Source organism: Patagioenas fasciata, chromosome 5, assembly GCF_037038585.1.
Source record: "Patagioenas fasciata isolate bPatFas1 chromosome 5, bPatFas1.hap1, whole genome shotgun sequence".
Classification (NCBI taxonomy): domain Eukaryota; kingdom Metazoa; phylum Chordata; class Aves; order Columbiformes; family Columbidae; genus Patagioenas; species Patagioenas fasciata.
The window spans coordinates 16390166-16403923 of record NC_092524.1 but is presented as its reverse complement, the minus strand read 5'-3'; the positions used below and the strand labels follow the sequence as shown (position 1 = coordinate 16403923).

The window sequence follows — 13758 nt, the reverse complement described above, 5'->3', positions numbered from 1 at the left end:
CTTTAAAAAATCTTCTGCCATTGTTTATTTCAAACTTCTGACAAATGCTTATTATTTACCGTAGCAGCTGTGTGACAGTATGTCCTTTAGCAGAGGAATGAGACAGTTTTTTGCCCTCCCGTTCCTAGAAATCTGAGGATTTCTGCAGTGAAACCACTAATGAAAATTCTTGGCATACTTTTATCTGAGGTACAAGACACACAGAAATGCCTGCTGCCAATATTCAGGCCTTCTTCCTGTACAGTATAAATAGCAGAGAAGCACAAACATACTTTTTATAACCACTTTAGAACGGTGTTTTTTTTAAAAAAAGTAGGTTTGGGGGGAGTCTTCCCTGCCCCCAAACAAAAGGACTTGCGTTTTCAGCTGAATTGCCTGAATATATGTATATGTGTAGGCAGAGGATTTAGGAGACTTGTATACTGGAAGATTTCTTAGTGGTACAAGCAGAAGGAGGAAGTCATAAATTTCCTTAAACCTTAGACAAAAACAACGGAACAGCAAAAGCAGATCTAGAAGTTTCCTTTGCGTAGCTTTTTTAAAACTTTAATTTACCACAACATTGCAGACTTTCTTTAAGAGAACTAAGCTTTGGTACTAGGAGTTTTCATTGCCCTTTCTGGATTTGGGGATGATTTAGTTATTTCTCATTGTCACCTTCATTGATGCATTTCCAATAGTTAAGTGCTTCATCACTTTTAAGTCCAACTGGTGTAACATCTGGGGTATTTTTTTTGCCTTGAACTACTTGTAGGAAAACTTAAGATATAGGCAATGTGCATCAGCTGAAGAACTGTTTCAAATTAAGACCCTAGTATTTTATATATTTGTCTTTGTTAATTTTTGGTTGTAACCTTTTGACCTTTGTTGAAATCTCCCTAGATGGCTCTAGGTTGTGAGTGATGGGATGGTACCAAACATGTCCCCATATATGGCTTGAATTGAGTTTCTGTTAGGGGGGGAAGAAAACGGGAGTTATTGTTTCTTTTAAACTCATTTTAGATTCAAAACTAAATAAAATGTTAAATGAGATTTATCTCTTTGAAGCAGGGGTACCTAAATGTTGTAGAGCCTGAGAACTGTTCTCTTCGAAGTGTATTTACTTTGTATGCAGCTTATTAAAAGGCCTGAAATAATGCCAGATCAGCCTGTAGATATTAAAGGTTTGGCAAAGAGTTAGTGGAAACTGTGTTTTGTGATGTCATTTGGAGTACTGGCATTCAGGTAACAGATATTCCCAAATATTTTGAAATGAAAAGTATTCCAGTGTTTACTGTGTAGTTGTGTGTTCTGCTTGCATGTGAGGTGGCCGAAAAGCAAAGTGCTGTGCTGCATTTCACTGGGTGCCCGTGTTGCTGGATGCTGAAGGCCAGTCATTTTCCATGAATTATTTAGACAAATACTTATTTTTTATTCTTCACTTCAGAACCCTAGGGAGCAAATATTAATGAGCTGGTTACACATGTTAGTGGAACCTGCTTGTTAGACATGTGGACATAGATTTAAGGATCATATTTAAGATTGTGTAATAGATGTTTGTGTGCGAGGCCACATTCTAATTTAGTGTGTAATAAAAGGGGTTAGTCATTTCAGATCTGAGTCTATGTGTGTTTTTAATATAGGCTTGAAAGTTATGGTGTGCCTGAGAGAGTCTAGGATGAATTATTTTGTTCTGATGTCCCCAGTTGTGAAGTATTTTATTTCCTTAAAGCCATCATATATACAGTATGATTACTCCGTATTTGTTAAGGAAATAAGCAACCGTATACAAGTCTAAACCCAAGAACTTAACAAAAATACAGCACCAGCTATGAAAATAAGTTAGTATGGAAACATCAAATTAAGTGCAAATACCTCTAGTTTCAGGTCTTAAAAGCAATTCATGCTCTTCGAGAGGAAGAGAAGCATGAGGACGGTTTCAGAAGCAGAAGCATAATATAAACCTCTTGATTTTAAGGATGCTTGGATTTGGGGTTCATAGAACTATTTCCTGCTCAATTCTGTATTTATTTCAACATATGAATTAGCTTATCCATAAGCAACAGAAAAGTGACTCCAGAATAAACATTAGTTTTTGAAAGTCATAAATATGTGAATAATTACACCGTTAATTGGAGACATGCAACTGGAAAGTGACTTTTAGGTGACAGCATGACAAATGTTTCCTGTTGACAGGTAATGTAACTCTGGCAAAAGTGTGGGGTACCTACTGTGTTACTTACAGGCAAACACTTGCCATTGTTGTGGCCTAAAAAAAGAATGAGGCTAAGTTTGTTTCCTCACTTGCATTAGGTCATGGAAAGAAAATGTCATCTTTCAGTCCATATGACAAAGGGCTTTAGGATTCTAGGCCTGAAATCCGCTTTAAATTGAATTTCAGTGCCCTTCTTGTTTATGCAAAAAATATTCTCTTTTTTAAATGTAGGTGTATACTGGTACTGAATTTAATAGGACTGGTTTTGTATCTAGTGGGTTTTTTGCAGGACATACTCCTGGCGGTATTTTAGAACTGTTTTGAAGTAAATATCCTACTAGGCATAGCCCTGTTTCTGTGAAACTAGAAATGGGAAATCTTTCGTGCGGAAAGATTATTGTACCTGTTAATAATTTGACACTGCCACTTTGAAGAAACAAAATTAATAATTGAAGCACTTTGAGGCCTGATGTTCAAACAGGAAAGTGATTAAAATGTCATAGAAAAGCCAAGTTTGCAGCAGGTGTATTTAGAAATATAGAATAAGACAGCAGTGCATGGCAGGATGACTCCACTTTTCCTTCTACATGAGACGTCTTAAAAGCAGAAGATGCAGATTCGAGCAGAGCAACCTGTGTAATTAGCTGTTACGGATCTCCCCATAAAATGAACCGTAACAGTTTGAAGAATGCAGTACACAGCGTGGTGTTTGAGGTAATACTTGGCTCTTCAATGGTTTGTTTAATGATCTTTGTGGTCTGCTCTGTTGTAAAAGTGAAATAGGAGACTGGAGTGCAGCCATAGCACACCTCTCCTTTGGACTTCTCACTGTTTGCTTTCTCTCTGGTCAGCACGTTCCCGAATTGTCTCCTGTTCTCTGTGTCACTTCACTGGGTCTTTTGTTCTGTTTGCATTTTAAAGCAGCAGAAAATCAATGCTACTTGCAGCTACTTGTAGCTGAGCCTCAGCCACCAAGAGGTTCTTTCCATATATTTGTATAATTGTTCGATTTCAGCGCATTTTTTAACTTCAAATTTGGCATTAGCTGAAGTAGCAAAAATAAATTAACCAAGCTTCTAGAGGGTACAAATGGGAGGGAGTGTGCAAAGCCAGTGGAATTGAGCTGAAAAAGGACGAGAAGAAAATAATGAAGAACTCTGAATCCAATATATCTTTAGATAAATATTTCTCACCTCTGTAAAGAAGTTTAAAAAGAGCTCTGTATTCTCCAGGCATCTTTCAGAAATGCTACTGAATGAAAAATAAGTTGATGTCTGTTATTTCTGTAGTCTCCCATAGATCAATAGATAGTGGTTTGTTTAATCAGTTCTGATGTATAAATGTTTCTTTCTGCTTCTTAATAAGAGTAATCTTATAGGGAAATACTGTCTCTAAATGTATTGTAAATTTACTGCAGAATTTGAAATGTAAATCAAAGTTTGTCTCTGGATACTATATGTAAACACTTCATATATAAATGTAGCTTTATTTTCCACAAAGTTTAAAGAAATTGAGGAGACCCTGTGAACAACCCAAACCTAGTTCTGTTCCCTTGAGTATCATACTGTATGATCTCTAACTATGCAAATTGCTGGTGAAATTCCTGATCTTTAAATTGTGAGTAGGGTATTACTTCATATACATCCTTCTCTCTTTTTTAAGAATTACTGTGGATCCACCTGACTTCAGGGAATGTATTTCTCACTGAAAGCATTTGCTAGCCTTGCACATTTGTGATCCTCTTTTTGTGTATATGGTCAAAATAACAATAATTCTTGATGTTTTAATCACTCTTCCCCACACATTTCATGTATCTTTTTATTGGGGTGATGAGAATACATTTCATTAGTTAAGTATTGGTTTTGTCAGTATACATATGAGATAATTTTTCAATTGATGCTTTTTTTCAATGGCATTCTGGTGTGATCTTAGATTTAATACAGTAGGGTTACACTAAAATAACATATTAGATGAAAAACAATAAGCACTTTCTGTTGTTAAGTGTATTTCCATTCTGAAAACATTCTGTGTCCTGACATGAGCGTTATCTTCTGTGCTATCTCCATCAGGGTCTCCGCTGTGGTAGAGAGCCTTTTAGGCGTTGTATTAGGAGTAAATGGCAGGCTCCAATGATGGAGGTGTTTTTAAAAATAACCCAATTTTTTGTTAAATGGCATGATAGATTGAATAATTAAGCAACCAAATTTAGAACTTTTTAATAATTTCCAGATTAAGAGGAAATTATAGCAGGTGGATCTTTCTGAATGATCAAAATGAGTGCTTTTGGACACTTTGAAATATAATTGAAATAGTAAAAAATGGAGTGTGCTGGTAAACACTGAGTGCAGTGTCCATGGTGCTGCAGTCACCCTGGTCTTTCTTGGAAAGAAAATTTTCCTTCTTTTTTCTTTAATATTTTTATTAAGTGTTCTGTGTTTTAATTACCAGCATATAATCTGTTGGCATGAGATGTAACCACATTGCCTAGAACAAACAGTGCTGAATGTGTTTTATAACTGTCTCTTTTCTGTTGGATTATCAGTGAATGGAATCCCTATTTGCTTTGACTTGCTAGCTCATATTGTAAAAGAATCCTACTTTTATCTTCCTCTTCTATACCAAAATGGCCCTCTGAAGTCTGAGCAAATATTTCTTTTTCTTCAGCCTTGAGTGGCCAGATGCAGCAGCTGACTTCGTCTGTCACAAGAGTTCTCTCTGAAATGCTGTTAACAATATTTAAACCATGATTTGCACAGGGTCCATCTTGTCATTAATGACAGGGCGTGTTAAAAGAACAGTAACTGTATGTAAGAACGTGCTTGAGTTAAGACCAGAGTTTAACGTTTGGACATCTCTGGTTACTGTTATGTGCAGTTATTCCAGTCACTTACTTCACTTGCAGCAGGAATGTCGTCAGTGCTGGCTGCACGCTGGGCAGCATCCCTTTTTCATTTGGCATGTTTCGCTATGCCATCCAGCTCCCTTCAAAGTGCTGTTTACAATCTCTGCTGATTTAGTAGTTTGCTTAAAAAGGGAGGGGTGACTGTTTCGCTGAGTTATTCCCTTTGGCATGGAAAAGCATCATTATAATCCTCTGCTTTCGTTATAAATCGACCATGAACTTGGCCATGGAAATCAGCCCTAGAACTCTGGACAAATCAAACGTCTGAGTTTCCTCATCTATTCAGCTGCTTTGAGCCACTTGAGGACATGAATTGTCCTTAAATCTGCTTTAACAAGCAATCAGAAAAGTTCCTTTTTCAGCAGGAACCCCCAGAATGGTGATAAATGAGACACTGTAATGATTTCAGTGTCATTATCCCGTTCTGGTTTCTCATTGCAGGTTGCATGGGAGAGAGAAGAGCTGTGATAATCCAGTCCTAAATGTGGCTCATGCCTTAACTAGGCAATGATCAACACATTGTAGTAATGAAAAAGGACTCAAATGGTGTCTGATATAAGTTAAGAAATTATTAGTTTGCTAGGTAGTCCCAGCTTTAGGGGGCTGCAAAGCTTGTCTGTAGCTCAAGAGCTAGGTCATTGTGGTAGGGGATGACATAGGCAGACTTCTCTTAAATATTGAAAGGCACATGGCTTTTTTAGTGCATTTGACATAATTTATCGGAATTTTATTTCTGGCATATGGTTACTGATACCAGCTAGAAGCACTGCCAAAAGAGCTGTGCCATTCCCACCGTAGCAGTGAGCTGACAGTACCGATGTCCTGCGGTTTTGTGTGCAGCTGCCCTCATTCAAAATCTGTGTAAAATCTCCCCTGTACTGTAGCTGCTGCTGTGCTGAGACAGACGTGATACCTGGTTTCCAGGTGCTATTGTATCTACCTGTCTGTATATAATTAATCTGTCATCCTATGCCTAGATTGGAAGATCTTTGAGTTTGGGACCATTGTTGTTCTGTGTCTATATAGTATGTAATAGGTCAGATCCCAGCACACAAACAGTTTCTGTGTTCTGCAGCCGGTGTCCGCTATAGAGTTGGTTAAATTTGACTGACTGCCATGATATAGGCAGTTATTTACAATCTTCATTTTTATAGATGGATTACCTGGGATGTACAGAAGACTGGACAGATCCTCGTGGTGTCTCATTGCACCTCAGCACTGTAGTAACTCAGCTGCTTCTGACAGTGCAATAAGTAATGTGGCTAATCTCTCCCATGCAGTTACTTGTTTCTTTTATCTTCAGGGAGAAGTTCTTGTGTACTATGGTGGGTGGTTGCTTTTTTCATAGATTAGATAGAGTGTGTAGTTTACATCTGTAGATCTGAAGACCAGAAGGGATAATTAGATCGTCTCCTTTGATCTTGTGAAAGGCAGGCTGTAGCGCTCCATCGAGCTGAATGCAGCATTGCTGTGCTGTGTTCTTAATATTAGCAAAACCACAATAACAGACGTGTTTTTCACAAGCTTAGAGAGTGAACAGATTAAAAAATTCAGTCAGGAATCTAGAGTTTGCTATTTCATTTATCCTTTTATTTTATTCTAACTTTCTATTTATTTATTGGAGAGGGAAGTGCTATTATATACTGGTGCTGCTATTTGCCAGAGGGTAGTACTGGACAAATGTGTTCTGTGTTAGAGGTTACAAGCCTTTATGATGGGTTATTCTCATGATCTTTTCTCCCTTACTACAAATTGTCTCTGATATATGTAAGTGTAGCGTAAAATTACTATTTGGCTATTTTATGTTACTGACATAGTATAAAAATAATGTGTTGACTTTTCCTAGTGTACAAACTGTCTAGGCAGAAGCTAAGATAGCTCAGCTATTTCTTTTGTGTTGCAGATGAGCATTGCATTCCTTGGTCTCCAAGTACTGGTTTACATCTTGATTGATGTTAAGTAATTAAACCAGACTCCAGCTGCTTAGTGATTCAGAAGTACAGGGCTCCTATGCTGTAAGAACAACAAGCAATTCTCCACTTACTAACTTTTATCTTTGTTTGCTTTGAGAACTATGCAGAATAATAGGTGCATTTTTTTTTTTCGGGGGGGGGGGTGTGTGTGTGCAGAGGGAGGGTGGTGGAGAGACAATAAAAATGTCCCACTTATAGCTAGCATTTTAAAAATTTAAATTTATGGTCATCTTAAGTTAACTCCAGAATTCAAAGTGTAAATAAACATTTTCTTTCTGTTATAAGGATGGAGAATGGCCTTTAGTTTTTGTTCAGATTTGACAGATATACTAAAAGAAGGTAAAAACTTGAGTTGTTTCATAATGTGTGTGCATCTTTCATTGGCAGTTATTTTATACAATAAACAGGATAGAAATTTTGTTTAATGGTTTATTGATTATATGGCAAATAATAGTTTTCTACCAATGTGGTAACAAAATATTCATTAGGAAGTTGTATAATTTAATAATTTAAAATAGCAGTTAAATTAGCATACATCAAAATCTATGGGCAGCATTATGCCCACACCTGCTGCATATGCTGTGCCAAATCAGTGCAGCAAACACGCCCAGATTTGGCACCATGGCTCTGCAGCAAGCCTGAGTCCCATACCAGTGCGAGGCTGCAGGAATGCCTCTCGAGATCAGTGTGTGCCAGCCAAGAGACGTAGCTGACCACTGAGATTTATTCCATGTGCAGGTGCAAGCGAGTAAATGGGCATTTTTAGCAATATTATAATTATAATATTGGTCAAGTAGTTAGCGTTTGTAAACGTGTTTCATTAGTGAGATGATGAGCGTGGATGAAGGGTGTAGTTACAGATATCTGTGTCTGTGCTTGGGGCAGACAGAGCTGGAAACCAACACAGCGCAACAAGCAAATAGTTTTGTCTAATGTGTTTTTGACCTAATCACCTACTTCCAGGCTCAACTATCAAATCAAGGCATGAAACATTATGCCATTAAAAACCAATAGCATGTGTGACGCAACGGACCTTTGTATTTTAATACTTGGATAACTCTTAATCTGTAATAAGGTCTTGTGAGGGCATCTTTCGTAGTAAAAGTCTTTTACACTGGAGAAATGGAAATCAACAGATGTTTTAAATATTGCTGAATAGTGCAACAGGACAGCAATGCTGAAGGAAAATACCTTTTTCTAACAGTATTAACACACAGGGAAACAATTCCAAAAGGTGTAAATAGGTAGGTTCACCTGCTGTAATACTATAATGGTTCAGGAAATTGCGAGCTGTACATTCGGTGGGTAAAAGCAATCTAAAAATTGCTCTAACGTACTATCAATGCAGGTTTATTTTTCCTATTAACTTCATTCCACAGTATTTGACAAGATAAATGTTGCAATTCCACGTATTTAACAGGTAAGTGCTGCTCTCAGCATGACCAGGACCCAGTTCAGAATTAATGTAGTATTTTCCTCTTGCTGTGCCTTTCTGGAAATCCTGTTACAGCATTGACACATTAGAGAGTTTCTTCTGCAGCTGTTGTTTCTGATCACTATTGATGATTTTTTTTTTTTTTTTCAGAGTTAAAAATGTCATCAGTTAAGCTTAGCAGCCTATTGGTGTGGCAAAGCTCTGCTGGAAAGTGCTTGCTTACTGCGATGGAAGGTTTTGTTTGAAACATCTGCCAAATCCAAGGCAGAGCTGTAGTGCGGGGAGCTCTACGCATCACCTGGGCTGCTGGATGCGAGTGCAGCACAGCTTGGCCATGGGCACTTGCCCTGGACAGAGTGTCCCGGGGAGGTCATGGACCTGCTGACAGAAATATTTCTTCATTCAACCCAGTGTCTCAGGGACTTTCCGTCATTCCCATGCGTAGAACTATGTGTTTTGTTTTAATAGACGCAGGAAGTAAAACTGGGAAAAGCTGAAGCATTTTCATTGTGTTGCAGACAAAATACCTTAAATACCTCACAGTAGTTGTCAGCCTGTTAACAAACTATAGCTAAGTGCCTGACTTCTTGTGGTTGTGTTTTGATCTGTGTTTTTCTCAGGTTCCTGTATCACACCCGTTTCTGTGGTTACTCAGCACCTCTTGGGATAAAAGTAAATACAGAAGCAAGTCATTGCTATGTCCGGTTACTTCTCCACAGCTGTCTTTCCCAAGCAATATTGATGTGTTTGACTGTGTTTGGTTTTGGTGTTTGTTTTGTTTTGGTGGTTTTTGTTTGGTTTTGTTTGTTTGTTTTTCCCCCTGCATAAATAGAATGTCAAGAAGGAAGCCGATCAGAAAGTGGTAACTGTTGTTGTGGGTCTGTCTTCATGTCCTTTCTGTTGGGGGCCTGCCCCACCACCCAGTCCTATCTCCCGTGCAACCAAGTGTCATTGGTACTGAAATGTCACTGTTTCTGAAAAGCAGACTCATTGGGAGTGGTGTGGGGCTTAGGGATTTGGTGGTTTACAAATTTTGAGCCTGTATGAATTGGAACCTTGAAAATAAATCCAGGGACAGCACAAGATCCTGCAGAGAGCTGAGCCCAGCAAAAACATAATGCTGGTTGTGTAGTTCTTGGTTTACAAGAGGTTGTCATGCTGCGTTTTGTAGGTGTAGTGTTTTCTTGAGGGATGACATTCCCAGGCAGGCTATGGCCTTAATACAGGCTGTGTATGAATGGAAAACGTTAGAGGATACCAAAAAAGCTTTGTTTCTACTCATATTTGCCATACAGGCGTTCTCCATGGAAGTTAGCCTCTGTTCAATGACTGCTGAGCCCCATCTTGCTTGTTTAAAAAACAATCTGCAGTAAGAGTGGGTTCCAGAAGAGCTTGTATAGAGAATAACTCTTCTCAAGTTGGAGGCTTGATATAGTGCACTTCACAGGTGTTAAACAGTGATGAATGGTTTGAAAATCACCACAATCTGTTGTTTTAAAGTTAGTTTTAATGCAAAATGAAGCTCATGTTGGGCTGCAGGATGTCAGTATTCCTTTTGTTAGCGACCTGAGCTGGCAGCAGTGCTTAGCTGACCACAGTTGGGGCTGAAAAACCAAAGAAACAAGCTTTGTATGAAGCATTCATTATTCAGCTAGGTCTGCAAGTCAGGGCTCAGATTCCCTCCACTGTTGAATGTGAAGTGTTCTGGAGCTTTGTGTTGGGGTTATGTGGAGGCTGCAGAGGTGAAATGTGTCCTTTTCTTCTCCCATCCTACGTGCTGAGCTGCCACGTGTGTGTGCTTCCCTTGTATTGGCTTCCAGAAACCTCTCTCTAAATCCAGAGTCCTGCTGTGATTGGCAGTATGCATACAAAGAACAAAAATGAGTCCTGTCTGGAAATGTTATGCTGTACCTTTTCCTTCCGAAAAGGGACTGAGACAGAAGGCTTGGTTTGAAAGCACTACACTATCTTAGCATGGTATTGAGAAAAATTGACAATTGGGATTAATAGATTTTATCATGGGCTGTTGTTCCCCTGTACTCATCTGGTTTTAGAAAAAAATCACACACTGAAATTGAGAAATTCTGGTACAGCAGCAAAAAACATCCGTTTATCCTTTTTCTTTTCTTTCCACCTTATACTTTTAGCTATTTTTCAAACTGTGCAACATTTAATGGTTCTTGTTATTAACTGTTCCACAGAATAAGTAGTGCAGAGGAAATAGGAGGTCAAGGGGTATCATCAAACAGGTGCTATAAAACTTCATCCATGTTGTATCTGTGATAAATACACAAAAAAGATGAAATGCCAGCCATTTTTCTTTCTGATGTTTAATTATTTAGTACCTCAAAAGATTTAGGCCTTGTGAGCAATGTTTTTTTTTAGAAGGAAAGGTAAAGATTTGCACATGTGCTTTGTCCCAGAGGATTTGCACTGTGCTTGCTGCTGTATGGGGAGCCTGTGCTGAGGACATAAAAGTACTGTGCAAGAAATAGCTGTGTTTGAGTCCTAAAATGGCTGCTTGGATAATAAATAATGCCGAGATGCAACCACAGTGTATTTGTTCTTCAGTGAATTTAGTAAGTGCTCTCAGTCCATCTGCTTTTTATTTTAGAAACCTGATCCAGTCCTGTCCATGTACATTTTTCAGATACTAATTTGGAATGCATTCTTATCCACACCCTTTCTTACACTCTAGAATCTTGATCTTTTATATATGTGTGTGTGTGTGTGTGTGTGTATTTTTATATATATATAAAAAAGGCTATTTCTTTGCAGTCTTCCTTTTTTTTTTTTTTTTTGGCCACCCACGTAGGGGCACCTGCCAGGTCTTCAGAGGTACTTCTTTTACTCTGCAAGACTCTGAGGTTTTCTGTAACTGTGTGTGCTGTGTCTCATCGATTCATCATTATTACATCTTAATGTAGGTCTCAGGTTTGCTAAATTATGTTAAATGACTTCCATATTGAAACACATGAATAATTTTAAATCACTGTGTGCTGCAAACAGCAGGGTCAGATTGTTAGAGCTCTTAATTGTTTCTGTCTTTTTGCCTGAAGGCTTTTGGTCTTTTACTGTAAATTATGAACTGGCAAATAAGGTATACTATAAGCCTTGTGGCATTACCACAAATGGCGTATTTAAGACGCAGTACATCTAGAAACTCTTTTGCTGAGAGAAGTACAGTTTGAAGGTATGAACCAATATAGTGGAGCTGTAGTCATTACAGTTTGCAGACCCCGAGAGAAGTATGAATCAATAGAAATATTTGGGTGGCAGGAATTTGTCATTTGTTAATGACTTTTTATGCATGCAAGGTGTCCCTGTGGCAGAAAGAACTGAAAGGAAAAAGAAAAAAAAGAGAAAAGGCAGATAGGAAGCAATCCGAGTCCAAAGTCTGGGAATATTCACATCGGAATTACAAGTTTTTTAGTTCAGTTTCGCTCTGATTAAGCAGGACATGTATGTAGAATGCAGATGTGGCAGGATGCAACCCCCTGTTCTCCCCCTCCCTCCTTCATCATGGAAGGAGTAGGCACATCTCCCTCTCTCTCTGTTTGAGGCTAACAGCTGCTTTTGTTTGGCCCCAGAGCACTCTGGCCAGGGCCATTAGGAGAAGGGATTGCCAAGGCGCCAGTGAGCCGCTGGGCACCTGTGACCAGTGTGGGGGATGTTTGGAGGCTTCAGGGGCACCCCACACACGGTGTGGGGGTGCAGAGAAGCTTCTAGAATGCCTACAGTCAGGTCTGATCAGCCAGTATAAAAACGGGACTGTTGACGATTCCGCGAGTGTACACTTTCTGTACTCACTACGAGTATGTGTATCTCTTTAAGAATAATCCCGCACCGTGTTCAGGCAAGTGTGTACTCCTCCGGGACTTGGGGACGGTTCCAGCATTGTTTTGGGTGAAGCCATGTGCATGCACTCTGTGGACTGCCTGTTGTATTAGTTGCTGCCCCTTAATAATTTTCCTCAACTCATATCCGAACCTGTATTTAAGTCACTTTTGGAGTGCTAAAACCCTGTTTCTCACTGGTTTAATAAAAGTTGTTTTGGACCCTGTTGTCCCTTAAACTAACCTCGGGGTGCCTCCATGACGGCAGAACATAAAAAACATGCAATAGAGAAATGAGACTGATAGCTATATGGAGATACACGTGATGGAGAAAACATTGAAAGTGCACGTGGCAGTAAGTGACAGATGTAGTATAGAGACTGAAAAAAGAGAGAGAGTTTTGATAGCAGGAGAGCAAAATGAGTTGGTAAGCTGTATCTTAATTACTGGTTTACCCTTTTCCTGACTGTACTTTCTCTGGCCAGCTCATTGAAATGCTAGAGCTTTACAACTGCCTAAAAGAATTGTTTTGGGGGGAAGGTTGGAGAGGAAGGGGACGAGTCTTGGAGATGCAGTGATGAAGCAGATGGGTTGTGGGGAAAGGAGAGAGGAGGAAAGTAAATAATTGTAGGATATAAGCTCCAGTGAACAGGAAGGGTAGTCACATCAGCAGTGACAGAAGGAGGAAATCAGCTGAGGATATGGGAGAAAAGTTCTCTCATGTTGGTGATGCCATCAGACACATTTATGCTTAGAATGTGATGCCTTTAGTTCTTTTGTAATTGCTGTATTTCAGACACTCAGATTATTAAAGATGTCCTGATGGCTTCATATTTTTCAGGTGTTAAATTTGTGATGCTGCATTCTAGACACCTTGGTACTCCTCTAGGAACTGTGCGATGTGGATGTGTGTTCAGAAGAAGCAACTTCCAGGAAATTAACTTTGTCACTTTTGCCTCCTACCTTTCTATCCAAAAGCTTTCAATTTCCCGATACAGAACTGTGAGGTCTGCTGGGAATATGCTGCTTGTTTCCATCAGTTTGAATCAGTCCTTAGTTGCTTAGTTTTAATTCTTCACTTTCTCCCCTCAGTGATTCCCTTTTTTGAGGGTCGGTGGAACGCCTTGGCCCAGTATTTCTTCCTCTGCCAGTGCTTCATCCTGCCTTCAGACTTCTCTGTAGGAAAGACACTGGAGTTCTGCAGATAGGAAAGTATTTATTTTTCTTCCCTCTTCACTTTGCTTACCATCGCTCCGCACCCGTGTGTGTGCTCACCCAGGGCACGTGCCGGTAGGACAGAGACATGGCTCCTTTCTTAGGAGGGAGTTGGAGGGAGTCCCCAATGGCTCCACGGACTTAGAGCACCCAGGGAAAACTGGAAGCCAGCGAGCTGAAGTCAGTGTTGAAGGCCAAAAGGC

At 39.4% G+C, this 13758-nt stretch overlaps 1 protein-coding gene across 10 annotated transcripts in view; it reads left to right on the top strand.

Annotated features, from left to right (window-relative positions):
* KCNQ1 (potassium voltage-gated channel subfamily Q member 1) overlaps positions 1–13758 on the top strand; it is a 404259-nt gene that overhangs the window by 167189 nt on the left and 223312 nt on the right. The window lies entirely within an intron of this gene.